This window comes from Thalia democratica, chromosome 7 (genome assembly GCF_965202585.1).
Source record: "Thalia democratica chromosome 7, ktThaDemo2.hap1.1, whole genome shotgun sequence".
In the NCBI taxonomy this organism is placed as follows: Eukaryota; Metazoa; Chordata; class Thaliacea; order Salpida; family Salpidae; genus Thalia; species Thalia democratica.
In genome coordinates, this window is record NC_139171.1 from 57691001 (window position 1) to 57711389 (window position 20389).

Consider the following 20389-nt stretch of genomic DNA (forward strand, 5'->3'; position numbering starts at 1 on the left):
ACTTTTAGCTAAATATAAATGCATTTGTAACTCTATTTTAAGTTTTGATTACAAAATGGTTAAAATTTTATAAAAAAACTATAGTAAACTATTTTCATCTTTCGAAGAATATGAAGGAATTTTTTTTATAGAACAGCTCTGTTAAAAAAGGTATAAAAAGCAATGTTGACCAACTCAAGTTCCACCTAAAGTTAAGTATAACCTAAGTTTCCTAGAAAAGTTACTATTGAAAATAATAATTAGATCTAAGAAAAATTAATTTCATCAAATGAATTACAAAGATACTTATTAAAACAAATAGCTGAGTTCTTAGACAAATCTATAAAAAAACAGTGTTAGCATACAATACGGCTAACAAGGCCTTTCAAGCTAACTTTTCTAAACTTAGTTTGACTTTTAAATAAGGCTTGTCTAACATTTCGAGTGTTTTTTGAAACTTAAGCTTATTTAATGGTTTAACAAAGTCTCAATTACTTTAGACTAAGGATCAGCTAACTTTGGCCCGCCAAGGGTGAATTTGTGGCCCGCGAACACGATTTTAATTGAATACGACAGAAAATTCTGAGGCAAAAAGCATGTAAATATGGCCCACTGAGAAAAATATATTTTCAGCTAAAATTTTTTTCGGTTACTGGTTTAACTATATTAAGTTCGTTTTAATTCCTGTTTAACTTTTAAAAACAACTAAAAGACTTTACTGATTTGGTTTAAAATTGTTAAAAGACAGATTAGCATTCGATCAGTGTTTGTTTTTTCTCAGTTTCAGAACAACTTTTTTCTAACAACGGTTAGTTATTATCTGAAAAAAAAAGAGTGTTAGGACGGAGTGTTTGAACTAAGTATAATATTTTTGTAGTATCTATTTATATATTCTGGACAAAAACAGCCCTAAAAAAACGCAAATATCTGATTTGATAACATCTTGTACTTGAAAATATTAGCTAGCTCAATTTGGTTACTTATTTTAGTATTTTATTCAGCTATTACTGCTAAATATTTAGCCTAGGCATGGTAAAATTTGAAAATCATTAGTTACAGCTGTTTTATCACTATAGTAACTAGGAAGCTAAAGTAACAAACTATAGCTCATTTTCTTTTCATATTTTACAATTTGTCAAAATTGTTAAGTTAATTTATATTACTTTTTATGTAATTAATTTACTATAATGTTAAATAAAAAGAAGTTTTATTTAAAAATATACTTCATTATTTTAAAGCTTTTTTTTAATTTTAAACAGTTTTTTACATTATTTTTACATAGTAACTTAATTTTTTTATTATTAACAAAAAATTAAGTTCTTTATAAGTGATTTTTTAGCTTAAAACTTTAAATAAATAAAAAAACTTTTACAGTGTAAAATAATTTTCTTCTGTAACTTTACCTTTTATTTAAAATTATTATTTATTGACTTAATTACTTTGCATCAACATATTTATAAAATTAATTACATAAGTTCTTTAAACTACAAAAAACTTAAATGTTTTGACATGATTGTTAATAAATAAAAGAAACAATATACAAATTAGCGATATACTTTAATATCTTATATATAATATAAACTTTAGAAAGTTTTGTTTTGTGCATGCTTTGTCCACAAATGAAAGTTGGAAAATAGTTATCTTAATATGTTAAATGAAATAACTACAAAGTATAAATATGTGGTTTAAATACAAATAAAAGGTTTTAATAATGAAATTTAAAATATAGTTGACAAAATAATTTTGTATCTTCTGAATAAAAAAACAACTTTAAGATAAAAAAAACTAGCTATTATAACTAGTTTGTAAAATTTTATTTATTTTTAGATTAAAAAATCCTACTGCCGGGGATTTTTAATAGTATTTGTTTTAGTTTTATTCAAGTGACTTGAGTAAAGAAAATAGAGAAACAACTATGATAGGAATTTATGCATCAAGGGCACATAATCTAACATAAGTATTAAGAACAAAAGTGGTTTAGAAATAAGCATTTATGATTGTTGGTGTGCATAGGAAATAGTTAAAATAGCACAGAAAATTTCTAAAACATCAAAATGTGTTAAAATCAAAGCATAATAAACCTTAAAATTTAGTATCATTTTATTTCAATGTGTTTTGGATAAACTCAAATATAATTTATAATAATAAAACATCTATAGGAAAATAAATACATAATTAACAGGTTTAAAAAAATTCTTACATTTTAAGGAACTAATGTTTTAGATAATTAATGTGCAGTAAAATAATTTCTATGATCATTTGAGTATAAGGTTTTAAAAAATTTAAAAGAAGAATATACTGCTAAAAAATATAAATCCTTTTACCAACAAAGGATGATAAATAAATATAATTAAAATAGTTGTTTCATTTTATTTTAAACTGCCTTTATTATTTAGATGATAAAAAATTGATTTACCAGAATTGTATAAATATGACATATTTCAAACTAAAACATCTGTGCTATTTATAACCTTTAAAAAGAATATAAAACAGTTCTAGGGTTGGCAAAGGATTAAAAAAAAGTTCCAGGTTTTCTGAATTTCTTTGGGGAATTGAAAATTTTGTGAATACGTCTGTTCTAGTATAAAATAAGTTTAAGATAAAAAACCGTCTTAACTGGTATAGCAACATTGAAAAAGAAACTGTTAAGCTTTTTAATAAAAAATAATTGTTGATAACAAAATAAAATTTTATATGATAAATTTTTAATGTCAGATCTATTTTTCATTACTTTACGTGTAAAATTGTTTAAAGTTCAGGTTTTTATAGCCTTAATTTACAATTCGCAAGCTTTTCCAGAGTTTAAGGATTATTTTACAATACTGATTGTTCACATTTATATGCATACATTTATTAAAAGTTTAAATAACAATATACAGGTTTAATAAATATATTATCTTTAAATCTAGTTTGTATTAAATAGGTACTTTAGTAGTTTTTAGTACTTTAGTACTTAAAAAATAACATATGTGTATATTTTTAAAGAGAGCACAAAAATAAATTTAAACATCTAAAAAACAATGTTTAAAGATTTAAATGTTTACCTATCTAAAATATTTAAATTTATGTCATATATAATGATTTAAATGTGTCTTTGTACATTCTGATATTAAGAAACAATAATGATTATAGAAAATTATGAATTGATTACTTTTAATTTAACTTAGTATTAATCAAAAAGTTGATTTAAAAAATGAGCATTTTTGTTTATTGATGTGCATAGGAATTAATTCAAAAAGCACAGAAAGCTTCTAAAAAAATCAAAATATGACAAAATCAAAAAATGGCAAGATCAAAAATAAGTAAACTTTATTTTTTCTTATTATTATTATTATTTTGCGTAAACGTTTTTGTTCAAACTCAACTATAACTTAAAGTGATAAAATATTTTTAAGAGAAACTAAGTATAAAGTACATGTTAAACAAAATATTTAAATTGTAATTAATTTTAGTTAATTACTATGCATTACTTTAGAACATAACTAAAAAAAAAAGATTTCAAGTTTATTTATTAAATAGACACTACACAAATAGTATACTTAGTTCAAACACTCCGTCCTAACACTCTTTTTTTCAGATAATAACTAACTGTTGTTAGAAAAAAGTTATTCTGAAACTGAGAAAAAATAAACACTGATCGAATGCTAATCTGTCTTTTAACAATGTTAAATTAAACCAGTAAAGTCTTTTAGTTGTTTTTAAAAGTTAAACAGGGAGTTAAAACGAACTTAATATAGTTAAACCAGTAACCGAAAAAATTTTAGCTGAAAATATACTTTTCTCAGTGGGCCATATTTACATGCTTGTTCGCCTCAGAATTTTCTGTCGTATTCAATTAAAATCGTGTTCGCGGGCCACATATTCACCCTTGGCGGGCCAAAGTTAGCTGATCCTTAGTCTAAAGTAATTGAGACTTTGTTAAACCATCAAATAAGCTTAAGTTTCAAAAAACACTCAAAATGTTAGACAAGCCTTATTTAAAAGTCAAACTAAGTTTAGAAAAGTTAGCTTGAAAGGCCTTGTTAGCTGTATTGTATGCTAACACTGTTTTTTTTTATAGATTTGTCTAAGAACTCAGCTATTTGTTTTAATAAGTATCTTTGTATTTAATTTGATCAAATCAATTTTTCTTAGAACTAATTATTATTTTCAATAGTAACTTTTCTAGAAAACTTAGGTTATACTTAACTTTAAGTGGAAATTAGTTGGTCAACATTGCTTTTTATACCTTTTTTTAACAGAGCTATTCTATAAAGAAATTCCTTCATATTCTTTGAAAGATGAAAATAGTTTACTATAGTTTTTTTTATAAAGTTTTAACCATTTTGTAATCAAAACTTAAAATAGAGTTACAAATGCATTTATATTTAGCTAAAAGTTTAATTCAATCTGATTTCTTTTTATTATTAAAACATTCTTTTTTTAAAGTTTAATAAAATTTTATGTTAAAAAGATTAAGAAGTAAATAAAGTAAGTATTAATTTATTATTACTATTTTCACAGAAACTTTTTTTGTCATGTTTTATTTTGATAAATATGATACTATACAATGTCTAAATGTTATTTACTGTTTTGAATTTGTTTGACAAGGTCAGCTAACGCTCACCGAAACCAGGCAATAAACTATAAATTAATAAACCAGCAGTACATAAACATTTGTTTTATGATAAATATGACACAAAATATAAAAGCAATCTAATAAACAACACTCTGTTCATACCTTAGTTACCACATGTCTATGTGTTATTGCCACACAGCTAAATAACATTTTATTAACTTAAAAGAAATAAAAGTTTTTTGAAATATTTAGAACAATGATTTCATTTTTTCGTAACAATTTCTTGACATTTAATAGTAGTGCTGCTAGAATTTAAAAATTAAAGACTTTTTAAAACTGGATAAATTCTTTTTAATAAAAATTGTCACACACGAGTAATTTTGTGAAAACTTGCATAAAGAAATCTGGTAATTTTGCTAACACAGTATAATATAGGAGTAAAATAGACAAAGTAAAAGTAGTTCATTTAAAAAACACCGTTTTAAAACTATTTGTAAGTTTATGTAAAATTTCTAAATGGTTAAATCAAATAATTTTAGTCTTTTAATTTCAATTAACTTCAAAACAAATATATATGTATATAATTCAGTTGATACACTTATGTGCAATAAGATGTAAATTAGTAACACACTTGATTTTATTAAATAGTTGACAGCCAAGAATTAGTTTTAAGCAAAACAATATGGGCAAATCAAGTTTTAAACATAACAGGTTTATGTTTAATAACTCTCTGAGAAGCGAAAATAAAACGAAAATTATTTATTAAATATTTTTTTTTTGTTTTAATTCAATTGCCAAGCTCAGGTAATTTTTGAAAACTTCCTTAATTTAAAACAAAACTTTAATAATTAAGAAACTAAATCAAAACTTTTAGTGTATAAAAGATATCATTTGCAATTAAAATATTATTTTTGTGAAAAACACTTTTAACAAACAAAATTCCAACACAAAAACTAACGTAAATGAATATCAAAACAAACGTAAATGGCGGTATTAGAAATGGGTGATATCGCCCCTCTTTTAGAAATTAAAGTAAGTCGGGAAGTAAAAACAGGAGAGAGGACAAAAGAAGGCGAAACTATCCTTTAAAGACGTTAAAAAATATCAAAGTGTTGGGCGACCCAATAATCGACAGGTTCTTAGTGCACCAAGCCCTAGAACCAAATACATTAAGCATCTTTTTGTCGTTTAATAAACTATAATAAAAATACAAAAAACTAATGAAGAAAAAAAAATTACTTGTCTAAATAACATCTTCAATTTTTCACATTATTGAAAGTTTTTCGTGACATTATCAAAACAGATTTTCGAAATGGCTCTCTTTTTCCCGCAAAACAGCTTACACTTATAACAACTACATTTAAATTCATTTTCTTTATAAGAGTTCCACTCTGAATATTTTCTATTAAAAGATTTATTCTTTTATTAATAAATAGTTAATACACTTTTAAAAAGAAAACCAACATATAATACACTTTACATAATTGCTAATTTAAATTAAAGATTAAAAATAAAATTAAAATCTTTTAAGTTTAAAAATCTAATGATTTTAACCTGTAAGATATTATTTATTTCAAAAGTTTACTACTATAGTGTTTGATTTAATAATAAATTAGTGTGAAAAAACTTAACCCAAAGTTATAAGTATCATGGGCGTCGCGTGAGGTGACACTATGGAGTTATTGATTTACCTGTTAAAAAAAAAAAGAAAACATAAAATTTTCAATAATTATTTTTAATTTACATGCAAATTTGTATGTTATTTCAAGTTTTACAATTGATCATCATATATTTAGTAATTTTAGCTGCAAGCTCAATCTGTTTCAGCTGCATTTTGAAGATACACAAAACTTTCTTACAAAAATTGTTGAAAAGCTTAACTTTCGAGCTGCATTGAACTGCAGCAATATGTAAACTAAATAATATTTTTTGAACATAATACATTGAGAATAATAATAATACATTGCACTCACTGACTTTGACTAGCCATAGCTTAACATCTGGGCTGAGTTTTAAAAAACTGTTAAAAGTATCTTAAAGCCTTTTTTAAACTCTACAAAATTCGTTAAAAGTAAAAAAGAGTTTCTAAAGCTTCCTATAGCTTTTACATCACATTTTGTCCAAATCTTTAAGAGCTGCAAGTTTTTGTTTGAATGATTAAATAATTGAATTACAGCTGGTCATGTACAAAGTTTCAATACAAACATAAATTAAACACAGCCTATGTAGTGATTTTTTAAAGTTTTTAATAATTCTCTCCTATTTAACTTTTTTTGTCTTCTTAAAGCATAGCATCTTTAACTATTACTAGTTTTTCACTGATATAAAAAGTTAAAAAAAAAATTATAAAATTTAAATATGCTTGTACTAAATACACAAAGAACTCTACATTTTTTGAAATTTTATAATATAAATCTATATAAAAGTTTTGTACTTTTCGTAAACAATAAGCAAAAAAAGTAATCAATAACATTTAAAGACTGATAATACAAAAAAATCATTGTTTTTTCTTTTAACTTGCTATATTTTTATTGCATAAAATACACTCAGTATTTTTTCACTAATAATAAAAACTAGTTGACTTACCTTTAGCCTTATTTTTGTACCAAAAACTTTTTTGAATTCTGTTTTAAAGAACTATAGTTTTTTTAAAGTACTTTTATACTACTTCATGAATACAGTTATGGTTGATTTGAAGTTTTATTCATAATAAACAATTAGAGTGGTGTGAAATATACTTTTGCTACTTCACTTTATTTTAAAGACTTCTAACTAAATTAAATAGTTTTTTGTTAATATATATCAATGTTTACAGGATAATATAAAACTTTTAGTTCTGTTAGTTTTTTTTCGTTAATTCTGTGTATTTAAAGTCCAACTTTGCTCTTTACTTTTTATTAGTTTTTAAACTTATTTAGATTTTTTGAATATTGATTAAGTTTCTTAGGTAAATTCGATTATATATTTTTTTGTTATTGTTTATTTCTGTTATTTGAAATTGTTACCTGTAGTTAATTTCACAACGTATACACTAAGTCTTACTAAATTTTACTTTCTAAATTGTTAATAATGTAAATAGAAAACTGTTTTAGATAAACGGTTTATTTTCTTTATAGATTGTTGTAGTCTTGTTAATATTTAAAAAAATTTTTACAATAAGTATTTTTTATTGTTGTATATAACTAGCTGTTTAGTTGTTAATTATAGTTCGTTAAGTTTTTAATTTGGCATAACATTTTTAATGAGTTTAGTTAAAAAATAGCTAAAGTTATTAAAAGTTTAAGTTTATTTAGATAAAAAGACACAATAAAACAATGAATCTAGTAACTTTAATTTACTGATACTTTATAATTGCATAGTTAAACAATTCTAAGTGGTGAAAAGGCATTCATACTTTATACAACTTTTCAAAACATTTATGGTCCTTAGGAGACATTATTTTATACGGTGTGGCGCGCAGAATTTATTTCTCAAAAATAATAAGAAAAAAATAATCATTTTATAGAAATATTCACTTTCCTTTTACATCGTTAAAACTATTGATATGTTAAACTTCAAAAGAACTTATAAAAATATTTTTTTCACTACTAGCTAATTACTTTTTTAAAACCAAGGTCTATGCATTATAGATTATGTATTTATTTACTTATCATGTTATTTTATATCCTTATTATTGTAAAAAAATACATTTAAATATAAATTTTCGATGAACCTGAACTGAAAAACTATTTTAACATCTATGCACATTATATTTTTTTTCTGGTAAACAAATATTACAATGTGTTAATCCTTTAAAATAACTAGTAATTGCCTTCTAATTTAAAACATAGTTTAGCGGTAACTTGCAAAAAAAATGTAATTAACTAAATATGTCAGTAATATGTATGAAAAACGTGCTGAATTTGTAGATGTTTTTGTGTTTGTTTTAGAAGGACAAACTATAATTAATACTTAATAAAAAAAAATAATGGAAAGAATTTAATACAGAGAAAGATGTAAGAAGTTTTGTCTAACTTAAAAATTGAACATATTTGTAAAACAAAGCCAATAAAAACTTGACGCTCGTAGCTCTAGTATCTTTTACACCAAATTGAGAGGCTTTTACACCAAATTACAGTATTTTAGCAAATTTTTAAGCCTTCCTGTTAGAATAATTTTAGTCGGTGAAAAGTTTTACTAATATTTTTCAAATCAAGGGTTTATAAAGAATTAACTTAACTTATTAGTACTAATCATTATAATAAATCCTACTTTATTAAACTACTATCTTATAAATATTATATTCTAGTTGAGACTACTTTATATAAATCAGACAAGATAGTTTGAACAATGTATCTATTAAACAAATAAAATACACAAAACAATATAACAAAATATCTTTTTCAAAAATGTAAATTACTTTTAAAAATGTTTTAAATCACTTGGCAAAAGAGGTACTTCACAATACACCAAATTTTAGTTTTTTAAGCTATACAACAGTTAAAGTACTGTCAGGTTTTACAGTATATTCAAAAAAACTTAAAATAGTTAATTAAAGCTTAAATAAAACTTTAAGTGAGCAATAAACTATAAATGGCTTAATTAAATATTAGACATCTATAACTATTTCAAAAATTTAATATAATTAAACATAAATCTAAAGAAAACTTTGTATCTAAGCATTACCTACAATTACCATGCAATTAAACAAAATTTTAATAGATTTCTTTTAGTAAAAGCTTCTTGCAGTTACACTAAACACAACTCTGCACAAACCATAGTATTTGTTAATTTTTTATTGAATTTCGTCTGTATTTATCATGCCTTGTTCTTATTGGCTAACTAGGTTGTAGGTTGATTCAAGAATTCATGGTCGTCATTGTTTCCTGACTCTACATATTCAGAGTTAAAACAATGAATAATGCAAGTAATTGTAGCATTTCATTACAGGTTTTGTTTGAAAACAACGTGCGGCCAGAAGTTTTAGAGACAATCAATTCTATATTTTTATTTCATATTTACATACTAACTTTCTTAAGTTGCAGCATTTTAAAGAAAATATGTACATAAAACTACATAAGTTTAAGAGAAATAAACAAACAAAAACTCAATAATTTCTTGGAAATTTATTAACTATTTCAAAAATATATAAAACGAAGAAAACTATCTAGATAAATTGTTATAACTAATCATAGTTTGACGATATTGAAACTTTATGAGAAGTAAATATACAATAAGTTGAACAAGTTGATAAAAAAATTTAAATGTCAAGTTTAGTTATTTTCAAACGAGCAAGGTACTTTTACAACAGAAAAAATATGAAGATTTTTTGTAACGTCACATGGTTTTTCTGACCACTTGTTTTTATCAGTATCATAACAACATAGTGTCGACGATTTGTCTTGAAAGACAAAAAGTTTGCTTCCAATAGAAAAAGCACATGCAAAACCAAAGCATTTTGGTCTTGGTGATTTGATACTAATAAATTTTTTACCAATCTTGTCATAAACTTCATGATAATTTGGTCTTCTTGAAATTACGAATATTTTGTTTTTAACAACAACTAAGCTGTGGCTACATTTAACGAAGTTCATATTTGGCATTGGTGACCATTTATCAGGTAGAACATCATATGACTCAACAGTTTTCAACAAACAACCTCTACTTCCAACGCCACCAGAAACTACAATTCTATCTTCAAAAACTGCACAAGCTGCACTTGATCTTGTCTCGTTCATTCTAGCAACTTCTTTCCACCTGTAATCACTTGTATCGAATTGTAAACAAGAATTAGTTTTGGTTTTATCTTTAACACCACCAAAAACAAATATCTTGTCCATGAATGCACATGCACAAAAATCTTTACGACAATAAGACATTTTAGCTACTTGAATCCATTTTTTAGAAGTAAACGAATATTTATCAACCATTAACTTTTTCTTTTTACTAATTTGACCACCGAAAACATAAAGATCACCTTTTACCCAAAATGTGTTGAGAAAATAACGTTTTGTACTCATTTGTAAATAAGAATCAACAACTCCCAGATTATTTACATCAATAAAACTAAATTTACCACAAGTAAACATAAAATTTGTATCATTACCTCCATAAGCTATCAATTTAAAAGATTTATGTTTACAATACCTACTTGTATGATAAATGTTTGAAGATTTGATTGAATTGTTTTCTCTACAATCTAAAACTTCGTTTAAAATTTTAACACAGCCATCATCAGTTTTTAAAAATGTAGAATCATTTAAAAGTTGTTCTATTGTATCTTTTGATAGTAGATGTAAACGAGCTTTTAACAAAATATTCTTAGCATACTTGCTACGTTCTTCAATGTTGTAGTTTAACCACCTTTCAGCTACATTAAACACTTCTATTTCTGATGTAATAAAAAGACTAGAACTTCCTAGTATTTTTGAAATCAAAGTGTAATCAAGCTGCTTAAAATTATCAGTATTACTTACGAATATAAAACAACGTTCTATAAATTCTAGAGTTGTTTTATGGAGACCTTGTAAGTTGAAAAGATTAACAAACTGGTAAAAAGATGCAGCATTTTCTATTTGTACTTTTTTAAGAGCTGTTGTAATTACATTACTTGCATCTTCATTGAGAGAAAATTTATTTAATCTTATTACTGCAATGTTGTTCTGCTCATTTTGGTTCTTGGTACCTAATAAAGAGTAAATTTTGTTAAAAATCGAGTAAAGTTTTGTAAACTGAGAAATAACAACGATTACTCTATGAAATTAAATCCTTATTAGCTCAATAACAAATACATATGTTTAAATACCGTTTTACCTAATACTAAAGAATCAATCTCTATATCAAAATTTGAAAAAAAAGTTTCTTGTTACGAAATATAGTGATGTGAAGGTATCAACTAAGTAAGAAAATAGCAAAATGCTAGCTTGCCGTTTTACTAAATAGAAGTTTGCAGTTCAAAACTATATGTTTAAAAACTCTTTTTTTGATAAAACAGTTTTTAATAAATTAATTTATAAAGCGTTCATTATGTACTAATAAATTGATACTAACAAATATCGCTAAGTTTATTTTTTTGGTTGATAAACCATTCGAGATTCAGCAAAAGTAAATAAATATAAACACTAACAAATCAAAATTAATAAAACACTTACGTGAATCATTTTTATTAAGAACATTCGAGCTGAAAACTTCATCACATTGACAGCTTTTTGTACCGTTTTCATTGCAAAACTTCAGGATAGCACGCCTTTTGAATTCTGTGATACATCCAACATTTTTAGAAACCATTTTTGGTTCAAATTTATTTACACTGTTGTCTATTGACGTAGTAATTTAATCTGTAATAAATAGTTAATCGACCTGCAAAAAATAGAACAACTGTAAGTTATTATGATGGCTAAACAATTAAGTATTTAAGTATATAAAAAATTAAAAAGTTTTCCAGGTAGCAACATATAACTGTGATAAGTTATCTTACAAGTAAAAAGTGAAAAAGAGTATTTATTTATATATTTATATATATTATATTGTTTGTTTTCAAAAAAGAAGTTTTAGTAAGATTTCAGAGAGAAGCAATAGATCATTATGAACCAGAGACATTGCTAGAACCAAAAAGTCTATAGCTTAAAAACTTATCATAATTTAAATTTTTTCAATGTTCATTTCATATTCAAAAACTTTGAAGTCATTAAAAATGTTCATGCCATTAAGTCTATTAATATGTATTTCTTGTTGCAAGCTTTTAGTCTAATTGGGTATTTTTGTGAATTTATGTACTATAATAAGGTCAGGGTTTCCAAATGATTTTGGCAATTTTTCCATATTTTCAAATTTTTTCAGGATTTTAAAAATACACACTTCTGGGTTTATTTTTATTTTAAAGTGTGAAATTCCAGGTTGTTCTAATTTTATCTAAATTTCTCAAATTATAGGTTTTTTTAGTCGAAATTGTCAAGTTTCAATTTTTTCTTGGTTATCAAGTTTTTTAGAAACATTGTATAGTTTATATCCTAAAACTTCAGAAAATGATAGTATAACAGTTTTGATTTTTTTTATTATTTTTCATTTAGTCAACCACAGGGATAGTATCGTGCAACATTCAAATCAGAGAGTTTTTCTTTGACTTCAAACAAAGTTGATGTTTTTATTAGTCTACTTTAAACCTCATTCACTTTAAATTTCAACTTGTTGAGTATATTTATTCCTATTGTATTTGTTTGTTCTTTGGTGACAAAAAGTTTAAAGTGTAAAATTGAGTCAACTAAAAAACTTTAATAGTACAATACAAAATCATCTCTCACTTTTCTTTTTCAGTTTTGATAGATTCTGACAAGTGTGGATTGGGCTTACAGTCATAATTAAATACTTGTTGAAAGATGTTATTTGATTACTATCTTATAAATACTAAATGCTACTTTATATAAACTAGACATGACAGTTTGAAAATAGTATACAATATAAAAAGAGAACCACAAAACATCAGTTTAAAAAATGTATTTCAAAATTATAAGTAATTTTCAAAAATCAAATGGAAGTAAATAAAACTTATAAACAGTTTAAGTTTACTGAATTTTTTTTAAAAACATAAACTAGCGTGGGATATATAGACTTATTAAGAACTATAGAACAAATAAACATAAGTCAAATGATAATCAAAAGACCTCAGAATAAAAATACACTTGTTTAAGTATGTATATGTTTTTAACTATTTACTAATTTAGTTCTAATTTTTAGTCTCTAGATGTTTTACAACAACTCTGTTTAATAATAATGACAAAAATATATCAAACCCTTGCTATCTGGTTGACTGATTTTATAATATTTGATGTTCAACAAAATGAAACAGCAAGTGAAACTTTATTCACACTACAACTTCTGTTTAAACAAACTAAAAAAAATTGTGACCTCTTAAAATAAAATATAACCAAAAGTAATAAAAGGTATTAACAAATTATCATGCAAAATATTTGCAAGATTGTTTAACTATCTTTTCTATGTATAATAAATTACTACATATTAATAATGTATTTTTTTATCTCTTTATTGACCTAGAAATTCATAGAAATATATTTTTGGTAACAACAATACAGTTTTTTTACAACATGCTTACAATTTAGTTGTGTACTACTTTAGCATAACATTTTTAATAAAAGCAAATATTCATTTGTTCAATATTCAGAAATTAGGTGTCTCTAATATCATTATATTTCAACCTTCCAATTAACACGCTAATAGAGTATTTTAACACTAATAGGACTAAATTTAAAATTAATATTTAGTTGAATTGTAATAATGTTCTTAACTTGTAAACTAAATTTAAACAGGTTCGTTAGTTGATGTTAACATAAAACTAAAATGAACAAATTTATACACTTAATTTGATGACACTTTAGCTTTTCAAATTGACTTTTGAGATTTAAGTGTAATTAACTATAAAAATTATAAAATCAAAATTAAATTTTTGTGGATCTGCTTTAATTATTTTCATAAGATACATATTTAAAATTAGCTTAATTTGTTTTCATTATTTAGTTTATAAAACTAATTTGCACTAAAAAGTTTAAATTCTGTTGCATAATTATTATGGTTATTTATCTTTTAGGCAAAATTCACCCTTATAACAGTGAACTATCCTAAATCAGCATAAAGTTACAAAAAGAATATGCGAAAAAACCTAATAAGGCTAAAGTTTAAACAAGATTACTACCTTGAAGTATTTTATGATAACAAATGACTTAGTATCTAGAAAAAAAGGTTATAAAAATACATATATAATATTTGTATATAGCATTATTCTTATAAAAACACATGTAGTTCTAAGTTAATAAAGAAATATTTGAAAAAAAAAATAGCTGAGGTTTTCAAAACTTAAAACTATCACGAGTTAGCCTGGATGGCATCAGTAGTTATAGTCTGTATTAACTTTATAATGAGTTATAATTCCACAATAAAGAACTCAACTGAAAAGGAGCAAATAAACATTAATTAGATAATTTCAGATTGAGAGTTTTATTCTACACTAGTGTTGATTAGTAGCATCCAGTAGTAGTTTATATAGCTTTGTTTATCTTACTTTATAGAGTTTTTAAATCGTGATCATTGCGTTTGCATGAAACACAGTGTTGTATAAAGTTCTCAAACTGAAATTGTCTAATTAATGTTGTGGTCTGTAGCAATACTGTTTTATAATTTCAACATATTAACTGCTTGTAAAAGTTAATTGTAGAATCTTTGGTAAGTAAGAACATACCTAGTTTTATTTATTACCAAAAAAATAAGATTAAAGTTAATCACCATTTACATTTTCACTTCATTTTAATTTATATTTGCACTCAAATATTTTATTTTATAATCAAAATAACACAGAGTGGTACAGCTACATTTAGTTTCACTATAATGACAAAAATAAACAGTTCTTCAGAACTTTTTTAAAGCTACAAACAAGTAAATGTAACCCTTTACTTTTTTAAATAATTTTTTAGCCTGGTAGACTTGTTCTGAGCCAACCACTATTAACAATATTTTACATTTGTACCTGTTTATAAGTTCAAATTAGCTTAAACTTTTGAAATTTAAAACTAGCCTGAGTTAATCTGAGCAGTCTAACTATGTGGTAACCCTGTTTTTTTTTTAAGTTATTAGATATTCAAAGATTAAATGCGCATCAGTTGTAATTTTTGTTTTAAGAACTTTTTTTTAACAATAAAATAAAAAAAACTAATTTAATTCAGAATTTTAGACTTCTTGATTTCCTGAGTTTTAAAGTTAGTTGTAGGTATATCTTTTATACACAATATATTTAGACAAAATTCATAAATCTCACTTGTATCATGTTTTTTCAGAAAGATCTAATTTCTAAAATGAGTCATCTAACATAGTGTTGATAAATTTCTATCCTTAAAACTAACCAACTTTACTATAACTATAACTTATTAACTATAACAGTAAAAATTACATGCTAACAATTACATGTACATCTTAATTTATTATTTGTGGTATTGTAAATAAATTGAGAAGAAAATTTAAATATTATGTTACCCATGAATGTTGGTATACTTAATTTTTTGGGGCTACTAGTTATAATTTAATATTTATTTATTTAATTACCATCTTATGAACACTAGTGCTACTTTATATAATTCAGTCAAAACACTTTTAGTAAAGTATCTTTTATAAAAAACAACCTCAAAACACTATTATAAAACATCTACTAAAAAATATAAGTTACTTTTATCAATCAAATGGAAATAAATATGACTTAAAAACAACTTAAGCTAAAGTGGAAAATATTTTGAAAACTTCACTAATGTGTATGGAGAATCATAAACCACTAAAACACAAAAAACTTTTGTAAAATTAAAAGTTTTTGGCTATATTAAAACAATAATAATTACAACTGTGTTTAAGTTACTTTTAATGTCTAATTCTTTTGTTTAAATAATTTATAATTTTAAAGTTTACATAATGTATTATTTGCATTATGTTTTTTCAAAAAGTTTCAACACTTTAAGTTAAATAGCCAAAGTATATTAGCTTTACTAGGATGTCATTTTAACTTTTATTCTTTTAGAGACAGATTTGTAACTAACATAATCTTGTATCACAAATTTGATAAATATCAATGACAAATCATTTTAAAGTAAAAACTTAAGCTTAAACATTTTGTAATGTTGAAAAATACAAAATAAATAAAAGTGTATAAAATGGATTTTCTTTGTTATAACAAATCTAGACATATTCAAAAATTTTATTGAGCTTAGGAACAAAGCTTTTAATTGAAACATAGAAACTAATATTCAAAATTTTTATCACTTATTGACATTTCAATTAATAATAGCCTTTTTCAGAAAAAAAATGTTAACTATTTAATTTCATTCCATTTTTTTTCTCATATCTAATTTATTCGATTTTTTTTTATTTTTAACTACAAAAAAATTACCAAAGTGTTTAGATTTTTTCAAAAAACTAAATAGGATTCTTATTGTCAAAAAAGCTTCTGTAAGTAACAACTAACTAGCCTCAATTTCATAATACTAACAAATTTATATCTAGCCAAAAGTTTATTTCAACCTGATGTTTTTATTTTTATTAAAACATTTTACTTTTTAATGTTTGATCAATACTTAAATTTGAAAATTTTAAAAACAAATATGATATGAATGATTTTCACATAACTGTTTTCACAGAAACTTTTTTCATCAAGTTTTATTTTGCTAAATAAGAGCCAAAATGTTAAGCTAGTGTAGTTTAAAAATACTATAAATACAACATAAACTCTAGTTATGGAAACGGGTCTAAATTGCGCGAAGACAAAATTGCACGAGGTTACTAAATTGCACGTGGGAACTAAATTTCACGAGAACAAAATTGCACGAGTGTACAAAATTGCACGAAGATACTTTTGCACGAAGACTAGTTTGCACGCAGGCACAAAATTGCACGAGGGGACAAAATTGCACGAAGACTAATTTTCACGGAAGCTTAATTTTGCACGAGTTACAATTTTGCACGGAAGGTCAATTTTGCACGACAGACAGTTTTGCAGGAACAAAACTCGTGCAAAATTGACCCTCCGTGCTAAATTGTCACTCGTGCAAAAATGACCCTTCGTGCATAAGTGTCTGCGTGCATCATTGTCTGCTCGTGCAAAAATGTACCCTCGTGCAAAAGTGTCTTCGTGCAAAAGTGAACCTTCGTGCAATTTTGTCTACATGCAATTTTATCTTCGTGCAATTTTGTGCTCTCGTGCAAATCAGTCTTCGTGCAAAAGTATCTTCGTGCAATTTTGTGTTTTCGTGCAATTTTGTCCCCTCGTGCAATTTTGTACGCTCGCGCAATTTAGACAGCTACCACTAGTTATACCTTAGTTACCAGATTAAAAATAAATTGACACACAACTAAACCAGTATGTCATTTAGAGCTAAAACTAAAAACAAAACATTTTTTAACACTAACAGTTTTTACATTGGTTTTAAGAAAATTTTTCTGTACAATCTAAAGCAGTGCTGCCAGAACTTAAAAACTGAAAAGTTTCAATAAATGGATAAATATTTTATAGTCAAAGTTGTCACACACCAGTAGTTCTGTAGCAATTAATTTTGAAATATGTTACTAGCATTTTGTTGAACACTGGTTATATTATACTCTTAAGAAAGGTTTTCAACTACATTTTTTTTTTCTTTCGTTAACTGATACGTACAATAACGAAACGAAAAGTGACAAAAATAATTTTATATACCGATCGAGTTTTTAACAAGAATTTATACCAATTTAAATTTATAACAATTAAATTTGTTAAATACTTGTACTAATAGTTAGAAATAAACTCTATTTACAAGCGATAAAAAACGACATTCATTCCAAACAGTAAAAATCTAAAAAAATGTTAAAATAACATCCTAATAACGATAGTGTTTTATTTTTCTCTAAAAGTATATTGGTTACCGCATTGTAATCCTTAATTAATTACTTTAATTAAATAATATTTATTTATTTAAGCTTCATTGAAATGGTTGTATGGGTTTTTTAAAAAGCAGGATATTTGATAATACTCAGTTTTGTTGACATTAAAAAATGGTTAAAACTATTTATAATTATTTTGAAAGTTTCTTAAATGATAAAATATACTTTTAGTTCTCTACATTCAACAATTATCAAGACAAATATATATTAAAAATTTAGTTGAGAAACTTTTGTGCAATAAAATATAAAAATTAGCATATTTGAATAGGTTTAACTGATGACATTCAAATATTAATTTTAAGCAAAACAATATGGGCGAGTTAAGTTTTCAACATAGCAGGTTTATTTTGAATGACCATCTGAATAGCAGAAAATAAGTCTTTTTTTATTTAAATTTAATTGCCGCTCTCAGGTAATTTTTGACGATTTAATTGATTTAATACAAAGCTTTAAAACTTAGAAATTTTTTTTAAATCTTCAACTTTTAACAGATGACGTGTGAAATTATAAAGATGTTTTAGTTAAAATTGGCTCTAAATTACTTAAAAAACAGGACAACAGTCAAACGAAAATGAAATATTAAAACAACCGTTGAAGTAATACTAGATGCAGGCGGTATCGATCGCCCTTAATTTGAAAATTTTAATGAACCGGTGAGTAAAAACATGTGACTGGACAAAAGAAGGCAAACAATTTTTTTAATAATCGTTAAAACGTTCACTAGCAAAGTGAAAATTGTGATGGGACAAAAATTGGTGAAAAGAAAGATTGCGCAACAATGGTAACTAGCACGTAATCAATTTGATCACGTGTTATAGTCAAGCCACGCGAAATTTGTTATCTCATGCGTAGTTGACGACTTGCAAAAGTAACAAGTTTATTATTTTACTAGGAGCTGAAAGTTATATTTTAAATTGAATATAAAATTAAAATGCGGTTCGGCTTGTTCTGTTTTTTAGGTATCACTAACAGTAAGAATATTATAGTTTTAAGTATCTCAAATTTTCTCTTGGATGTGTGTTGTTCTTCGTGATTTTAGGTATAGGTATCACTAATAAACGATCCATTTCTTCTGCAAGAAATCATTTATCCACGAATCACAAATTTGTATGGCTGCAATTTCGCGCCTTCGCCATTTTTTCTCGCTCTGTTTATAGTGGTTTACAGTAAATTTCACAAGTGCATGCTCCATGACAAATTGCAAACAGCTTGTTCGTAAGAACTACTAAAAAGTGATCTAGTTCACTCCAGCTCATATAAGGCATTGACGACCATCTATCTGGTACAACAACGTATGATTCAACAGTATTTAAAGCACATATATATACCAGAAACTACAATTTTTTTCATAAAAAACTGCACAAACTGCTTTTGATCTTGTCTCGTTCATTCTAGAAACTTTTTTCAACTGCAATAAGAAATAAAAACTACATGTTTACGTAGTACGAATGTTTAATTTTTTATTGGCCTTATCCCATATAAAACTTTAACTGCTTCCTTTAGAAAACTTAACAGTTTTACTATCTTGTTCAAGAAAAAAAAATATTTATTGGTAAGTTTATATCTAGAAATTTCTAAGCTTTGCGTCAAATTTTTTAATATTCTTAGAATTAACATTGTAGATTTTTAAGTTTTAAATTTATGTTTATCATGACTAAAGTTAAATAAAAATAAATATTTTAGAGAAACGAAAGTTTTAATTAACTATGTATTGAAAAATTCTTATAAACGTTTTATTTTTAGTAACTTATGTAGTTTAATAAAAATATGTCGCACCATAAGTCCTCTTACTTTTTGGTAAAGTTATATATTTTTTACAACTACTTGTTTTCAGTTAAAAAAATCAAAAATGAGTCTAGATTATTTTTGTCTTACTTTTACATTAGAGGTTAAATTTTTGTTTGTTATTAATTACAAAAGTAGCTCTAATGGTAATTAATTTTTTAATGTGAATATTTTAGTATATTTTACAGCTTTTATTTATTTAATATAAAAACTTTCTTAAACATGAGCGACAAACAGTTTGAAACTTTTTTTGAAAAGTTGCCTCCACCATAAAGGTTTTAAGGATGGGTTACTGGAGGATGTTGATAAAAAAATTGAATGTAAGTATTGTGGTAATAACACAGCAACTGCACTATCTAACATGAGTATCAAAGCATTGAAGTCTCGCAGCTTATCGGAAAAATATCTTAAGTTCAAAGACTTCAAGTGAATAAATAATGGTATCACTTCTTACTATGGTGGGGCTGATAGTTCAGCAAGTTTATCAGCTACAAATTCTTAGACAGCAGCTAAAATTTATTGGGGTCTGAAGTGTACTAAAGAAAATTGGTCAGTCTTGTGAAAATAATAAAATCATATTCACTACCATGTTTTCTGAGAGTAAAATTTCCAAAAGGCTTTGTATGA